An 18,295-nucleotide genomic window follows, 5' to 3' on the forward strand; every position below is an offset into this window, starting at 1 on the left:
ATTCTGTAGTTTGCAACTAAGAATCTCTATCAATACATTCATAATTAAAAAAAAATTCTTTAATAGATCCTTTAAATTTCATGTTTATATATGTTATATAATACATATATTATCCTCTCACAGGAAGGCATGCATATAATTATAAAATTATAAATATACACTCTTGGGCAACCACTAGCCTAAAGCAAAGGTCAGGCTCCTTTAAAAGACATCGGGGCTTTCTATTAGGTGGCCCTCGTCTACCGCTTCACCTTAAATTCTTTACAGCCCCTGGCTCACATTCTGTACTTTAACTTAGAGCTACATTCAGTTCCCTTCAGTATCACATTGTTTCCAACCTCTGCCTTTTGTTATTTTTTGGTCTGTCTTTATTCTGAGCAGCAGGTGGGATACTTCCAGCAGCAGTAGTAGTAGTAGTAGTAATAATAATAATAATAATAATAATAACAACAACAACAATAATAATAATTTACAAAAGCAGGGATTCAGTGGAGCCGACTGGTTGGAACCCTTGGAAGCTCATACATAAACGCTGACCCAGAGCAGCAGAAAGAGGACTCCAAAGCCCATGAAGAGTGAGGCCACCGAGATGAGCTCTTTGTATCCCTAGTGTACTTGGTGGAGGAGACCTCATATATGAAGAACCAGGTGGTGAAGAACATGCCAGTGGCCAACAGCATCACAGTCAAATGGGGAAAGACTGCCGGATTCACTGGGCTGGGGCATCTGCTCATGGCCTCAAGTTCCATCTGGCCGGGCACAGGATAATCCACCACTCAGCTACTGGAAGAACACGTCGGCAGGAGCATCCAATCTCTGCCCTTGATCACGCTATCCTTTGGCCACCTTAACTAACCCACACTTACGAAGCGGTTCCAGCATCCCATCTTCTGGGGAAGCCCCTTTTACTCGCTGCTGTCAGGAAGCCTTAGGAAGCTCCCCGTCTGCACGGCCACAATACTCTGCACAAACTTACAGGACTGGATTTAGCACACTGTTTTATAAATCTATAAAAAAGGTGTCTAAATGGACCATTAGCCTGTGAGTTTTCTGAGTACAGAACTGTGTGTTATTTTTCTTTGGATTTCTATTATTTATGGTAATGACCAACACATAAATGTTGAACAGAGGTCTCATGTTTTACTGAGATTCAGAGAAAAGCAATTATGGAAGTATCCTTTCATACTCACATAAAATGAATTTTTAAGGAATGTTTAGCACAATATATTCAGTACTCAAAGAGTAAAACTAAACAAAAAGTTAAAATCTCTAATGAGTATTTTTAAAGTAACTATTTCTCTGGCAAGGAGGACAGAATTAATATTTCTAGTTGTAGCTTTTACCAATGTAAATCCTAGCAGTAACAACTAAAAGTTAAATGCAACAACTCTCACTGGGAATTAAAAAAAAAATTGCTTATGCTTTAAAAGCATTTAAAGTCTCAAATGAACACAAGGACTTTGGTTAAAATGACATAAATGAAAGAATCCAAAATAAGATATAAAGTTTTAATCTCTCAATAGAAAAATAAAAATACAACAAAGCAACAAATATAATGTCACAGACATGAAGAGCAGACGTCCAAATACAGCTTGTTGTAATGGAAAGAACAATGGATTCATAAAATTCAAGTCTTTCATTGGAGCCCCCTTTCGAGACTGCAGAGCTAAACTGTCCACTTAAACTTGCTGTGCTGATTTCCCTGTCTCACAGGGTTGTGTGGGAAGCAATTCCATCACTTACATGAACCATTTTATAATGCTTACAGTTTTCCATCTCCTCTGAGATCTCAAATTCTGCAATCTCGTTTTCGACCACAACCTTCCGTATTTCCAGTGCTCTGAAATCTACTGATTCCTAAGCTCGATGTCTGGTTTATAGCTACTCTCTAACATCTATTTTTCAGGGCTTTCTGTGTTGTTTTACTCCACTGAGCTCTTTACAAATGATGCAAGAGTCAAAGATGCTGGAACAAAAGGATCACTAGAGTGACAGACAGTCTAACTAGTCCTCTGTTCTAAGTACTTGCCACCCTAATGGTCTTCCATATCTGTCCTGACTCTGTGTTAATTAAACATGTTTTCCCCATCATCATTTTGGAAAATGGTGACTAAGTCAACTAATTAGAATGAGTAATTTAATAATATATTTATATTAATATCTAATAATTATAATGACTGAATGCATATAGGTTCAGGTTATTCAACCTCAGGTGATTTCTCATGGCTACTTAGAAATTCTGCTTAACACAACAGTGATTTAATTCCTATTCCAAAGATATAGCCTGTTTCTGTCTTCTTCGTCTGGATTCCAAGATCTTCCTCCTAATACCTTAATGAAAATGCTTCACTAAGGTCAATAAATTCATGAATTGAGTGCTTACTGTATCTTATTACTTTAAATACTTAATATATTATATATAAGCCTCCAACAAATGGATAAGACAGGCATTATAAAGGTAAAGAGGTAGGTGGAACGATGTGCCCAGGTTTCCATGATGCAGCTACGATTTGAACCCAGGAATGATGCCCTAAAGCTTGGTCAGCACTCTGCTTCCTTCCCATTTTCTCACCCCTTTTATCTTGAAATACACTAACGATGAGCTTTTACAGTCTCTTTGTAAAAACTTTGCTGGTCCTCAGAACCCTTTACTTTTTTTCCTCTTTGAGATTCCTTCAAATTTCTCAATATTCAGAACTTAATCTTAACTTACCTTAGATATTCTTTCTTGGAAATTTCCTTGTCTTTCACAACTTCAATATCACCTTCATGATTATGACACTCAAATTCGCATTTCTAATCCAGACTTCTTCCCCGATTAACTGATCAGCATTTTGATCCTTCTATTGAATATTTTCTCAAGGATGTCCTGTCACCAACTTCTCAAATTCACTGCCTAGATTCCATCATTTCTCTCTAAAATTTCTTCTCCCTTTCAATCACTGACATTACCTGGTTATCCATCTGTCATAAAACATGAGTGCTATTACCGCTCTTCTCTCACTTGGTTCCACTGTTAGCCAAGTTGTCTCTAATCCTGGAAAACTCATTTCCTTGAGGATGAAAATCCTTACCTCCTTCCATAAAAGCTCTTAGTAAGAATCTGCTCTTATTCATTAAATGCTGAATAAATTATAGCTCCTCTCCTTTGAAGGACTATTTACTATGAAGAGCAAAATTTTAAACAAATTATTATAACATGAAATGGTGTTGTAATAGATGAATGATGAATGTTAAAAGATGAATAGGTGAATGTTAAATGCATGGCAGGACAGAGCTACTACCAATTGTTTGAAGGGTTCAAGAATTTCTTCACAACAGGGAAACTGCAGAGCGATCAGAGGAAGTAAATGTTAATCACTGTATTAGAGCATATAACAGTCATATGTTTAACCATTATTTTGTGTTTTTCTATCTTCTTGGTCAGAATCTGAATTACCTGAAGTCAGAGACTGAGTTACATTTATCTTTAAGACTCTAGCATATAACATGGTGTCTATTATTTAATAGATGACTGGTAGATATTTGCTAAATGAACGAAGTAGTTTTACTTTTAAAAATACTGCTTCTTTGCAGTAATGGTAAATGAAATTGGACACAATAATCAATGTAGAATTTGAGAAAAATTTGTTCAACATATTTCTTTGCTAAGCAATCTTAAAGGAATAATTTTGATTGATGACAATATAATTCTCCTCATCCTAAGGTTCTGTGATTTTGACTTTCATCTTTGGTTTTGTAGATTCTCTTTAGCTAGGATGAAACTTATCTTGTTTATTATGACACAGTTAATTAGGTTAAAAAAGCTTTATAGAAAACAGTTTTTTTTTAAACTGACAAAAAACGTTAATTTACTCACATAATGAGCTCTGAGTAGTATGTCTCAAACTCATCAATATATTTTCTTCATCCTTTCACTTTTAATTTCATTAAGATATGCTAAGAATTCTTGATTATACATATATTTTTTAATAAAACAACAAGTCTTGATCGCCTCCAAGGTACAGATCTATTACTCTGCTAAATTTTTCTCAACAATCTAGGACAGCTAAAAATGTACGAATCTGAGCATCTTATCCACATAACTCACATTTACACATTGGATTGTGTCCAGTTTTGAAATACTATAAATAAAGCTGTTAAGTATATTCACATACATTCCATTTATGTGGCATTTTAGAAAAGACAAAACTATAGATATGTAGGATCGATCAGTGACTGCCAGTGGCTGAGAGTGTAGGAAGATTTGTGGTGGCTATTACATGACTTGAGGCATATGTCAAAACTCAGAACCGTAGGGGGAAAAATCATTGTATGTAAAGTTAAAAGGAAAAACACGTAGCCAGTGAACCGACTGGAAAGTACAATTTGGATTTACACTAGATTATTAATTATTCTAAGAAGAAAAGGATTGTCTTGCCATGCCTTTTACTATTTACATTTTAATATTTAATAACTCAGTGTGGCCAGAGATCTATTTTATTTCTCTGGTAGTGCATTTGTGGCTCTGACCCCCATCTTCACACTTGGGGTTACACTTAGAAGCAGACCTACTTAAAAACAAATGTGTTATATATTCTGAGTATTTTTTTATGCTTTTTATGTTGATGAATTCTGAAATTTTAAGTCAATAATTATTAAAATAAGTTTACAGATTTAAAACTAATTCCAGAGGAAAATGCTAGTCCCGTTTGTAGGTAATTTTTCAAGACACTCCTATTTTTTGGCTGAGCCATACTTCATATAGCAGGTATTCAATCAGGCTCTTTGACAGTTTACATTGCCAGGTCAACTGTGCTACTGATGTATATATATATATATATATATATAACAGAGAGATTTTCTTTCAATAAATACTAATTCTTACACTTCAGGCATTCAACAGTAATCTCAATCTCAAGTTCATTATATATTCCATGAAAGAAACAAACATGCTCACTTTAGGTGTATTCTGTTTCAACCCTACTTCAACCACAATCATGGAAAATGCTGTCTACTCAGGTGATACTATCTGATTTCTATAAAAAAACACCTTCTTAGTCCTAAACTTTGAACAATATACTATTTAATTAGCTTGTTTTATTAAAAGTAAAAATAAGAAATAGCCATATAAATAATGTTCATGTATCTTTCTGAATTATTTGATTATATGTTGTACTGTTATTTAGAAAACGTAACTATGGATATTTAATGTTTGTCAGTATCTGAGTGTTCTTAGGCCAGTGCTGCTGAGCACTAGGGACCAAGTGCCTGACGTCTGTCATTGTATTCAAACAGCATCACATCTTCCCCCAGGGTCCCAGCTGACTTCATTCTTTCATTCAGCATGATCCTTGTAATATCCACCCAATTCTTTTTTTTCCCCATTGGTTGTCAAATAACCCTTTGTTAAATCATTTTCCTTGTAGTTCTTAACTAGCTGGGCATTCCACCTCATCACTCTCGATGTCATCTATGATGTTGTGAAAGTGGTGGCCATCAACATGGCTGTGCACAGACTGGGCAATTCCCAGGATCTCTTTAATGTTTCAAGAGAGTTCTCTAGCTAAAGATTGCTGCTGAATCTGTTGGGCAAGGTTGACAATCTCATCAAAAAGTGATGTTTCCACTGTGCTTAATGTTTTTCTGCTTCTTTCTGTCTCTTGTGGTTCCTTGAGGGCTTTGATGATCAGGGCAGAGGCAGAAGGTACCACCTCAATCGGGGTCTGTCTGTTCTGAATTGTCAGTTTCACTGCAATCCTCAGACCCCTCCAATCACTAATTGCCTTGGTGATGTTATCACCAACCATTTTTGGAGACAGACTCAGAGGGCCAATCCTGGGGGCCAGGGCAGAAGTGGCACAGACCTCCCCACCAGTGAATGCATCTCAAGTATATGACTTTGATCTTGTTGGGGTTGCATTTAGGCAGCATGGGGGAGGAGGCTGGTGTTGGGTGAACCCAGATTTGGGATGACGAAAGCAAGCTGTACCTTGGCCTCCTCCAAGCCAAAAGCCAAAAGCTCCACCCAATTCTTAAGGCTGACAGTAACCGCCTAGTTGGACTCTATCTCACCAACCGTGAAGAGATGATTTTACACTGCTTTAGATTTGTGGATGTCACTCCCACTTATGTCTCTAGAGATGACTCAGAATTTTTGGACAGGTCTTGAATCAAGTCCTAAATGCTTTCCCACAACACCACCACTCTGAATTCTAAATTAAAGTTCATCTATCCTTGGTTCCAATTGCAAGAACTTTAAGAAGACAGAGAGTTTAAAAATGTTAAGCAAATTCAACATTTTTAAAATATAATTTCAATGCAAATTCTGGAGTTGAGTTTGCCCTTAGGAAATAATGTAGATAGTGTAACTAAACTGTGCATTCCAGTACTTGAGACCTATGGACTTTGAACAAACACAGAGGATGATACACTGGATATATTTAGACACTGCTGATTCTTAGACGAGTGTGGGGATTTCCATTTACTCCACAAGTGTCTATTGTAACATGGGAATTTTTTAAGGTGTAAGTGAAGTAGCAGAAACAGAAAAAAAAATCTAGAGACTGGAAGGAAAGGAGCTGCAAACTCCTAACATTTCATTGGTAGGTCAGAGGCCAACGTGAAAAATCTGAGAGTCATAGTGAGAAAAATAATCTGTCCTCTCCCAACCTAAAAATTGGCAAACATATTAATACACGGTAAAGTACAAGTTCTAAGAATTTTGCTAAATATTTCTTAAGGCAAATAATTATTTCACAAAAAGAAAAATGAAGCCTCCGTAGCTGTCCATAATACTACGGGTAGAAACTTCCGGATGTGCTGCTTTCTGTTTCTAAGGGAAAAGTAAATAACATTACCTAAGAAAATACATGCACCACTTTAAAAAAATCCTATCACATTCCAGTGTAGCTTTGTTTTCCATTTCCATTGTTTATGCCAATTTAAATAATACACATAACGAGATAGAGGTATCTTTATAAATATTATTTAGATGTAATCACCTTTGCAATTAATATTTAAAAAAATACTGAGAATCAACTGTCTAGGCTTTGGTACCAATAATGTTAAGTCAATGATCTTTTCCTCCAAACTAAATGAGCACAAACCACTTAGACCTATGCCATATATATATATATATATTTATCATCAAACACAATACACTACCTGCGAAGTTTGAGCACTGTAACCACTGAAGTGTAAATTCTACATTACTTCAGGGTCATTGACAGAAAGCAATGGAGTGTATTTCAACAATGATTTATTCAGCATTTCCCTGGAAAAATATTTTATTACCGAGGAAAAAAGAACAAGTCATTAAAAGAGGCTTTAGAATCAAAAAAAACTAAGTATATAACAACATCAATATACAAAAAATGATTTTAAGTTAAAAACAATCCTTTCAATCTATAAAATGAATATGGCTTTGACTGTAGTTAAAAAAAGAACACTTCCCTTCTACTTTCAAAGGTGTTTTGTCCTTTCACTGCTCGTTAACTGTGCAACAGTGGAGTTTGAGTAACTGGTTTAGACTCCAGTTGAAAGGTCGTTTCCTCTATGAATCCTTCCGTGATTTCCGAGGAGGTGTTAACTCCTCCATATCTGCATTTACTGTGAGTGTGCTTCCATAGTCTTGCAGTTTATCTGCTTACAAAGGGGGTTCAGCCACAGGATTGTGGTTGAGAGCAGAGTGCCTTCTTTCTTATAATTTCAGTGTTCAGGTCAGCATCTGGCCCATGACAGGTTCTTAAATGTTTGTGGAATAAATTAATAATGATCTTGCCCTACAGTCACAAACTCCAGCCTTAATCGGTGATTCATTCACTCATTCTAACACATATGCACATAATTATGAATCGTGGTTAAAAAAATCAATGCGATTATATGAGGGGAAAGACCAGTGAGGAGGACCTACTAAGTCTGAGAATGGCCTCTTTGAGGAGGATAGAGATGTGCTGGGGTAAATCAATAAATGATCTACTCTTACACAGTCACAAATGACTTAACAGTCATTAAGTAGACAACTGAAGGGTAAAGGAAAGCCATCTGTGAAACGGGTGGAGAAGACAGGAATGCAAGAAGGGAAGACAGCTAGTGTGAAGACCTAGGAGGAACAAAGGTCAAGGGGCAGTGGGATGAGCGCAGCAGCAGGCCGGGAAAAGTGTCAGTTCTGAGACTGGGAGGGTGGGAGGGGCCAGCCCTTGAAGGATCGTCTAGACAATGTTAAGAAATTAGAGCTCCTGAAAAGTACAATATAAATGCATCACATCGTTTTAAGCAGTCACATGCCACGAGCAGATACAGGTTTAAAAAAGTACTATTTTAGTGTTATGACTATTTCAGAGGCAAGAGAGAGTAGATGTGGGAAGCTCAGGGAAGAGGCTATTGCAACATCCTTCAGTGTCTGAGGAGGGGCTTACAAGTACATTAAAAGAAGGCAGTTTCAAGATATAGATGGATGTAGAAATGACAGGATTTGCTGTTGGTTGATGTGAGATAATGAGAAACATATTTGGTCTCTGCCCCCAGTTCCTGATACTGAGCTTCTAAAACTTTTATAATTTCTTGAGTGATGGGCATGCTAGGATCACCTTTTGCTCTAATATTTGGTCTTTGATTCCAGTTCCTAATACAGACCTTCCAAATCCCTTGGAATTTCCTGGGGGATAGGAGCATCTTTTGTTCTGATAAGGCAACACTTGGTTGGCTCCTGGACAGCCCAGCCCAGTCATCTTTTTTTTTTTTTTAACCACAATTTATAACTCTTTGCACATTTACGTGCTGTAGTGAGTGAATGTATCACAGATAAAGCCCTCAGTATGTGACTGTGTAAGAGTAGATCATTTATTGATCAACCCCAGCACATCTCCATCCTCTGGGAGGGAGAGGGCCGAAGATTGAGTTAATGTATCACGCCGACGTGATGAAGCCTTCAAAAAAAAAAAAAAAACCACCACAGATTATGGGGTTCACAGAGCTTCCAGGCTGGTGAACACATGGAGGTGCTGGGAGGGTGGCACCCCAAGAGAGGGCTTGGATGTTCCAAGTCACTTCTCTATACCTTGCCCTAGGTTAACTCTTAACTGGCTGTATCCTTTGTCATATCTTTATAATAAACCAGTAAATAAAGTAAATGTTTCCCTGAGTTTTGTGAGCCATTCTAGCAAATTACTGAACCTGTGAAGGGGGACATGGGAACTGAAGGCCTGGATTTGCAATTAGCACCTAAATTGGGGGGCAGTGTAATGGGACTGAGTCCTTAACTTTGTGAGATCTGATGCAAACTCCAAGTACACAGTGACAGCATTGAGCTAAACTGAATTAAAGGACATTCAGCTGTGTTGAAGAATTGTTTAGTGTGGGGGGAAAAACCCCAAACATTTGGTGTCAGAAGAATTCAGTGAGTAGGTAGGATAGAATACAGAAATTTTTCTTGTAGTTGGAATGTGGTAAAAAAGAAAAAACAACAATCTAGATTTCTTGTGTAGTTTCTACTGTCAATAGAGGCATGAACAGAATTTTGGAAAGTAAAGAATTCATCAGCAGGACACACAACGTAATTTTAATTCTAAATTCTGTTTGTACACAGTACCATCATTTTTCTATATTATGAGAAACTTTTATGAGTTTACTATATCAAAGTTTACGTGTATAACTCTTGACAAAACTGGCACTTCATGTAAATATAAGGTTTAAAGTCTTTCCACTGTCATTATTTTTAGTGTACACAGAATGCTATATATTTATCTGTGAAATATTTATAGAGACTGCCATTAATAGTGTGTGGGTTTTGGGTTAAGAGCAATCAATAACCTCTATGCACTGACATTTTCATTCCCTTTTCTTTTCTCTAGAAAACAAATAATGACTATTTAGTTATTCTGTCGTGGAATCAGTCAGGGTAAGAGAAACAAAAGATAAAAAGCTCTTGTTCTTTATAAAAGAAAGCCCTAGGTAGATTTGGTTAAATGTGATGAATGATGTTAGCTTGAAATGAATTTATGCGGTCAGGCAGATTTTTATGTTTTAATGATATCTGAGGCAGATAAGAAACATCTACTTTTGTTTCTATTGTTACATGGGCTGATCACAAGAGATAAAATAATCTTATTGAAATTTATTTTGCTGAAACACACTACTGGGACGATGCTTATTATAGTCTTGCTAGTTTATTTCAAAGCCCATTTTCAAGACGCTGTAATATGGTTGATATATGTACAAGTTTATTTAAAGGTTTTCTATTAGCGATAAGCTGAGAATATAACATATAACTCATATGAAAGCTAACTCTGGATTCATTACGGTCCATCTGGTGTCTGTTATATCTTATATTAATTAAAAAACCAGTATGCGTTCATTGTTGAAAGCTTGCAAGTCCAGAAATATATAAAAGAGACAAAGTAATTCATCTGTAATTCTCCCTAGAGGTAGCCACCAGTAACATTTTGTGATTTCTGCCCAGTCATTTTCTGGAGGTACTACACATATATATGTAAATTTACCTGGTTGAGACCTTGCTGATTATGCCAGACTGTGTATCTGCCGGTACCTTATTCATTTATTTTGTATTATTTTATAATGATTTTTAATATCCTTAAAATTTCTTTGACATGATTATATATAAATTATTATATATTTTACCATTTATGTTTTTGGATATATGAAATACTTTACGATTTTCTTATTGTTTTAAATAATACTGCAATGAATAGTTTGCACATAAATATTCAGGTTACATTTGCAATTATTTTCTTAGGATAAATGCCTATAAAGAGAATTTGTGATTCACAAGATATGAACATTTGATACACAGCAGATACAATATAAAAATTAAAGAACACATCCCTTTATACTCCTGCCAGTCATCTGAGTACCAATCTTAGAAAACCTTGGATACTTTCAGGTATGTGGTTTCTGTCAGTAATTCAAACATTCTGAAATGTGAAATACTTGCTTACTATAGTTTTAATTAAACTGATCAAATTGAAAGTGAGATTACATTTTTTTCTATAGGTTTATTAGCTATATTTATACCCATAAGCTATGTCCTTTGCATAATTTTCCAACAGAGTTTAAATAACTTGTTTGTATTAGATTTTTACATATTAAAATTGTTTCATATATTTTCCCAATCTATTTCTTGGTTTTCACTTTTACTAATTACATTTTTAATGAATAGGGTTCAAAAAGATCAATCTTTGGTCTTTTCTTCTACATTTTCTCCGAGGAAATTTTGCGCATATAATTTGATTTCTCCTCCGTTCTTTTTATATTCCACTGTTATGATAAAGTAAGAAACTATTTTTCTTAACAAACAGCTAGTGAATTTCATAGAGATCATTTACCGATAACTATTCTTTTCTGTTTATTATTATGGTTCACTTTAAGTCTTAATATACACTATTTTTTAAATGATCATCAGATGTGCTCCACTGACCTACTTTTTTTTGCAGTGATACCGAAAACTGTTCTATTACAGTGAGGTTCAGGATTTTTTTTATTTTTAAGACTAAAGACTACAACTTAAAAAATATATTTAAATAAAATTCAAGCCTTTGAAAAAAACTTCTCAAAATTACAGTAATTAGCTATTATTCTAAAAATTATTACCATGCATAGCTTTATTCACTGATTAGTGCATGAAACATTTATTGAATGGTATCATTATGGCAGATACTGAGAATACAGAAATCAGTAAGATATTGTAGAGATGTAAATTTTGCTCTAATGTAGAAAATGTGGAATTCTCACTTTTGGAAATTCACACTTATTTTTCAATATCTGAACACTCAGTTATAGGCATTTTACTTAATCAACTATTATTACTAATATATTACTAATAACTACTATTACTCAGATAAATTCTCTCTCCTCTTAAAAATTCCCTTTATCACTTGAAATACTTTTGGCATTGGCTATTTCTTTCAGAAGAACAGAAGCCTCCAAGTTACTATAATTCCAAGGTTCAGTGAAAAGAGAAACGTTAGTGGAAGTAAAAGAACTTAGATAAAACCCAACAATTTAGCTACAGACCTAGCCACAAACAAGGTTGAAAACAGAAATCTGTTTTGTATTATCTTGCTTGAAATAGCACACCTTCAAGTAATAAGAATTCAATAAGATATTTTTAAGACAGAAATACTATTAACAATGAAGAAATATTTTTGCTCTGAGATACATAAGATATGTTACATAAAAACACTCCTGATTCTTCCATCTGAAAACGTTCAGAACGCTGCCTTGGAAAAGAACATTCCTTTAAAAGCCACTCCAGTGAGTGAGCATCTTTAAGAAGGGGTAAAAGATAGTTCAGAATTAGAGAGACGTTTGCCAGGAAATTCACATCCCAGCACTGAAGGACAACAGATGGCAGCAGTAACAATGAAAACTTGCAGCAGATCTGCCTGGCTCACTTTCAAAATGGCCATTTTTATTTCCCATCACAAACAGCCAACCGCTGTCTCCTTGTGTCGAATGTATGGATATAGAAGAACAAAAAGTACAAGAATGACAGGAATTGCCTTGACAGGAAAAGGACCTTAAAAGCAAGGCTGTGGTGACAACATGACCCTGACAGGTGTCTCCATCTCCTGAGAGTTCCCAGGCACCAACTCATCGCTGATGCTTTTCTTAAACCATGTCCAGGTCTGAAACATTACCAGCTGCTTCTAGCCTACTCTCTCACTTCCTACACCCTGGTCTCTGTGTTTCTGAGCCCTGCTTAGTAACTTCTATTTGATGTCTGTTTCCTTTCGGATGAAGATTTCAGTCCATAGATTCTTGTTGCTAACCCTGGATCATAAAATACGAGCAGATTTATCTTTCGTTCCACCCAGCAGGAATGGAGGATTCAGAAAAGGTGACGCTTAAAAGATGAGACAGTGGTTGGTAAACAGACCATCTCTCACCTCAGGCAGGCAAAGGGAAGTTGGGGCAGACTCAAAGAGGAGTCAGAGCAGAACAGGAGCAAGAGCAAGGTCACTGAGTCCCAGCACAGTCGGGAGTTAGTGGATTTACAGGAGTTCAAAAGGCTCAGAACATAAACAGGAGAAAAAATGTGATACTCCGTAACAAAAAAGGATTTTAGCAAATAGGTCAGTCTTTCATCTCAAGTAGAGAGCATTTATATCACTTGAGCAGAAGTCAATTTCCCAGGACGTGGTGAGGGCAACTAGAAAGGTCTGACTGACAGAATGATGTGAAGATGTGGAGAAAAGCAAGTCCTTTCCAGGTAGTCTGGGATGCAGGTTATGATGTTACTCCTGGCTCCTCTCAAGAGAGGAGAACTAGATTTTAGTCTATGAGCTTGGAGGAACTCAGATAAGTGGTTGGGGTGTGTCTATGTGGTGCTGATTCATGAGACTGATCTTGAGAATTGTATTTCTCTTTTCTACATAGTGGATTTAATACTGTCTTGTCTGAGCTTCAGTAATAAGATAGATACATGGAATACTCTTCTCAGGGCAGTATGAGTTAAAATGTTAGGATCAGAAAATGAATTTTTTCAGTAGTGTTTAAACCAAATCTACTGCATTTCCAATATTCCATCTGAGTTACTTCTAGGACTGTCAGAATCCTCCATAGCAAGTATCTTTCTATAGCTCCAAAGGAGCATGGCTTTGAAAGCAGAGTGTGGTCTGGAGTTTAGCTCCACAGTCACTCAGCTGTGTGTATTTGGATAGCATACAACCGATGTAATCATATATGACCATCCTGAATACTGTCATGGAACACTTGCCCAAGACAAAAACCTGGATTTCTCCATCTTGATAACCTCAACCTATATCCAGTTGGTCACCAAGCTCAATCTGATCTATATTCTCTCCATTTACATCTCTTCACCCTCATGGTCATTGTCTTAATTAAAGATTTCATCACTTCCCAGGAGACTAGTACTGCTATCTGCTAATTATTATCTCTGCCTCTGTCTGGGATTCCAACGTATCCTCCAAAAGGCCAGAATAAATTACCAAGAACTTAGCGTGATACAAAGACTCTTCAAGGTCTGATCTTTGTTAGCCTCATTTCCCACTGCTTCTCTACATACAGCCATGTGGGGTACCTTGAACTTTAGAAAGTGTTCTCTCAATGTCATGAATTTATGCATTCTTTAGTGTATTTCTCTATACATATATTCTTCCCAGACTGTTATGAATGAATGTCTTCCGTTAAACTATATCCCTTCTCAAAAATCTTTCTACTCAAGGTTCTTAAATAACCTTCCTCTACATTCTGTGAGTATCCAATTCAAATACTTATAATGCTCATTATCACACTTCTGTCACCAAACCCATATTGCTTATTTCATTTACCTTTGTTTTCCACTGGAATGTGATCTCCTTGAAGGTAGTTATGGACAGATTTCTGGTTACATGTATAATAAATTTTGTAAATATGTACAAATATCATAGGTTACAATACCAATAGATTTAAACAAGATTGGGGGACTTCATTCTCAGAAAGCTAAAAAAATTACAAGCCCTCAGTCTCTCTTTGTCTTTTAGACAATACTTCTGAAAAATAAAATGCAGCAACTTGGTTAAATTTTTTCCTTTTCATACGTTAACACATAAAAGACTGGTTTGAGTCCAGGAAGAAGGCACATGAGGCAAAAGATGCAGATTCTGGCATTCCTAAGCCAAGTCTTTCCACTAATTTTTTTTTTTAAACAATACTTACTCCCTAGGTGATCTCATTCAGTCTCATTACGACACATCTCAATTTCTTCGCTTCAGCCCTATGTGAAGTAGCTAGGTTTTACTGAGGGGCCCAAATATATGAAAGAAGTCTCCTAGAGTCATTGCTTGTCCCACTCTACGAAAGTCAAGTGGGAATTAGACTAAGGGAACCACAAACAGAACTCTCCCATCTGTGCCGGCCCTGGGGCCAGGGCTCTTTGAGTGGAGGAGCGAACTGAGAACATCAGGAACCCTTCAGTTGTGTTTACAAACATGTGCATTCATATCTTCTTTTATCCATACTCTTCCTTTATTACTTGAGTTTGAATCGACTGAGGAAGTTTATAGAAGTCACTTTCAGTAACTAGAATATCTTCCTCTGAAGCCTCCTGAACTTGCAAGGCTCTCTGGGACTGAAGTATTGACAGAGTAGATGCACAGTATGAAACACAACAATTATGTATGTATCATATCAAGAAACACTTGTAAGGAGGGGAGGGTATAGCTCAAGTGGTAGAGTGCATGCGTAGCATGCATGAGGTCCTGGGTTCAGTCCCCAGGACCTCCTCCAGAAATAAATAAATAAATAAACCTAATTATCTTCCCCCACCACAGAAAAAAAAAACACTTGTAAAATATATTTCATGTGCAAGACATTGTACGTGTTATATGCTTCTGATTTATAATCTGGTAATTACAAAAAAATACTTTTTGTTTACTCTTCATCATATCCTTGGGGGATTTCTAAAAACAATAATGAAAATAGTACACATTTATAATTGTATATTTACAAAGTGTTATAATTATGACCTTGAAGGATCAGACGTTTTAGGATGTTAACAGTGACATGATAGGGTTAATGTCATCCTCAAAGTTTAAATATGTAATTTCCAGTCGTCTCAGTAATTGTTGGTACTTTTTCAAATACAGTTTCTTGATTTGGGGAATTTCCTTCTTCTCATTAAAATGCTATATACCATTACATTCATTGAATCACTTCAATGAAAAATAAACAGCCCATTACTTAACAACCTGGACATAATGTTATACATTTGAAGTTCATATTTTCCAGATTGCTTCAGGGATAAAGGACAAGCAGACTGCCTCGCTGCATTAGAAGAAAATTCCCACCTGGCTCAAGACTTCACCAACATTTATCTTCACAATGTTTTTAGATAGATACTCTTAAATGAATGGACATAGCATGAACATCTGATCTTCCAATTGCATTTAAAATTGGTTTAGAATTTCTCCTTAACATATAGATAGAAATAAAATAAAATAATTGTTATTATTTTTAAGATTTGTCTCAGGAAACAACCATCTTTTGAATATGCTCTGGAATAAATATATCTCCTTTTCTAAAGGAAAGATAATTTGGGGTAGGAAATAATGTTTACTGGGAAAGAAGAAGCTTATCTATTTTCCTGCTCAGTGCTCCGCTGCTTTTTGTTTTGTTTTGTTAATCCCTAGAGCCCCTGTGTTCTGCCAAACTGACACAGAGAACTTACGGCCTCCAGTCCGTACAGCTTTCACAGTGCTCTGCAAATCTTCATACCATAGTGGTGGGTGTTTTATTTCTAAACATTATATTTGGATTTATTGTATTACTTCCATCACACCTTCATATACCATGAGATTTAAGAGTACTTCCAACTTCTTAATCAAAACATAAAATGCCTCCTCTGTTCTTTTATTCCATTCTTGGTTTACTGAACACTTTCTATATTCCAGGCTTCATACTAACTGCTGTTATAAAATAATAAAAAAAATTAGACTGTGTTCTCAATAAGCAGATAGGATGCATAGAAAAGATAGATGGGTACATATCTGTAACTGAGAACCTGAATTTTAGCTTATTTTTAGTCAAACAACAGAAAACTAAGAATGCATTATGTTAAACCTACCCCTGAATGTGTTTGTTCCCACAACAGGCAGTCATAGATTTAGCCACAGAAACGTGAAAATGCTATTCAATGAATCATACTTATTGTTTATGAAATAATTTCTACTTTCATTTATTCATTCATCCTCCAAGGATTTTCTAGGTGCTTACTCAGTCTAGAAAGATGAAAGGAGCAAAATCCAGGCCCCTGGGGTTTGACCAAATGGAAATTAACTGTGGGAAGTAGACATGACTTGACAAGTTTCTCTGGGGATTTGACCAACCAACCAGCTAATACTTAATCAGTATATGAAAGCCAAATATATATCTTACTCTGTACTATGTAACAGGAAGAAACAAAATGTCTGCTCTCCCTACAATGGTTTAAGGCCCAAGTGAAAATGGATGAAACAACTGGGAAAATAATAAATACTTTCAAAGGGTGAAATGAGTTTTCTCTAGCATTAGAAAAATATTACGATACCAAGCATGAGCACATGCATAAAGATGTATTATTTTATACACTATAACAGTCCCTCAGTATAAGCCAACTATTTCATATAGGATTGACCTCTCCATGCCTCCCTGACGTCCAATTTACACAGGTACAGATTTGCAGTGTTACTTAAAATAGCCTTGAAGATGAATGTGAACTTTCGACCAATTCAAGAAATTTGGCAAAAATCCAGGCAATTTGGAATCTGTGCCCTGCTTTATTATATCCCCAGTGTTTTGTATATATTAGGTTTGGATATTTGCTGGAATAATAATGAATGAATGTTGCAGGCTGAAAAATATTAAGAAAATTAAATTACCATTTTCTTTCTTACCTTATGACTGCTCTTTAACTTAGAATAAGGAAGTGGTATTTTGAGAATGGACTAAGCAAAATATTGATTCTTTGTATTTTGTCCAGGTTTTAAAAGGAAAACTCAAAAAGGAAGAAAAGGAGGAATAATAAGAAATACAGCCAATGAGCAGATGAATGACTTGCAAGACTCTAATTAAAATTAAACACTGTTTTCACTTAACATTTCGAGTTAAGTTTTCATCTGTTGAACCTGCTAAGTGATGGGGACTATCATAGGATCATCTCTGAATTACTAATTTTAAACAATTTAAAAGCTATCAAAATTAATCAGAGAACAATGCATTTTAACAAGAAAGGGCCAAAAATGCATCTCCAAAGAACCTATAGGAATCTTCTTCTAAAGCTAACATTGTTTACAAATTAAGGTTAAAACTTCAGATGAACTTTTATATATCAAAACATCAATAAGGATCATTGGGTGTTATTTCTATGATCTGTAACACTTCAAGCACATTTCTCAGGAAGGCGCTCTTTAATTAGCTAGGTTAGTAATCTGTTGTATTTCAAAAGGCATCTTAAAATGTAAACTGCACGCTTCAATTATATTATGTCATTTTACAATATAATAGCCACTTGAGTAAAAAGCTAAATTAGTATTTCTTTGGATATGTTCACAGTCACACACACCTCCACACAAAACACAGAACCAGCTCTGACACTTGCCAAGATACCATTTATCTTTCACTCTTATTGTTAGAGTTTGGAAGTGAAAGGATGGATCCCATGAAGAGACATTTTCACATCTTTTTAACTTTCATCTCTGAAATCAATGAGTTTTAGAAATGTGAAAGCAATTATTAAAGAATCTTCTTTATCACTTTAAAGATACGTCATAAAGACAGTGATCAGGGGTATCAACCACAGCAGTTTTTGTTTTGGACA

The 18,295-nt window shown here is 35.7% G+C and overlaps 1 protein-coding gene and 2 pseudogenes across 2 annotated transcripts in view; all 3 read right to left on the reverse strand.

Moving 5' to 3' along the window:
- The window catches only part of NAV3 (neuron navigator 3), a 309,585-nt gene that overhangs the window by 86,012 nt on the left and 205,278 nt on the right, over window positions 1-18,295 (reverse strand). The gene's annotated exons all lie outside the window — the stretch shown is intronic.
- Window positions 520-749, reverse strand: LOC116282695 (dolichyl-diphosphooligosaccharide--protein glycosyltransferase subunit TMEM258 pseudogene; annotated as a pseudogene).
- Window positions 5,412-5,913, reverse strand: LOC107034540 (large ribosomal subunit protein uL11-like; annotated as a pseudogene).

Source organism: Vicugna pacos, chromosome 12 (genome assembly GCF_048564905.1).
Source record: "Vicugna pacos chromosome 12, VicPac4, whole genome shotgun sequence".
NCBI classification, from domain to species: domain Eukaryota; kingdom Metazoa; phylum Chordata; class Mammalia; order Artiodactyla; family Camelidae; genus Vicugna; species Vicugna pacos.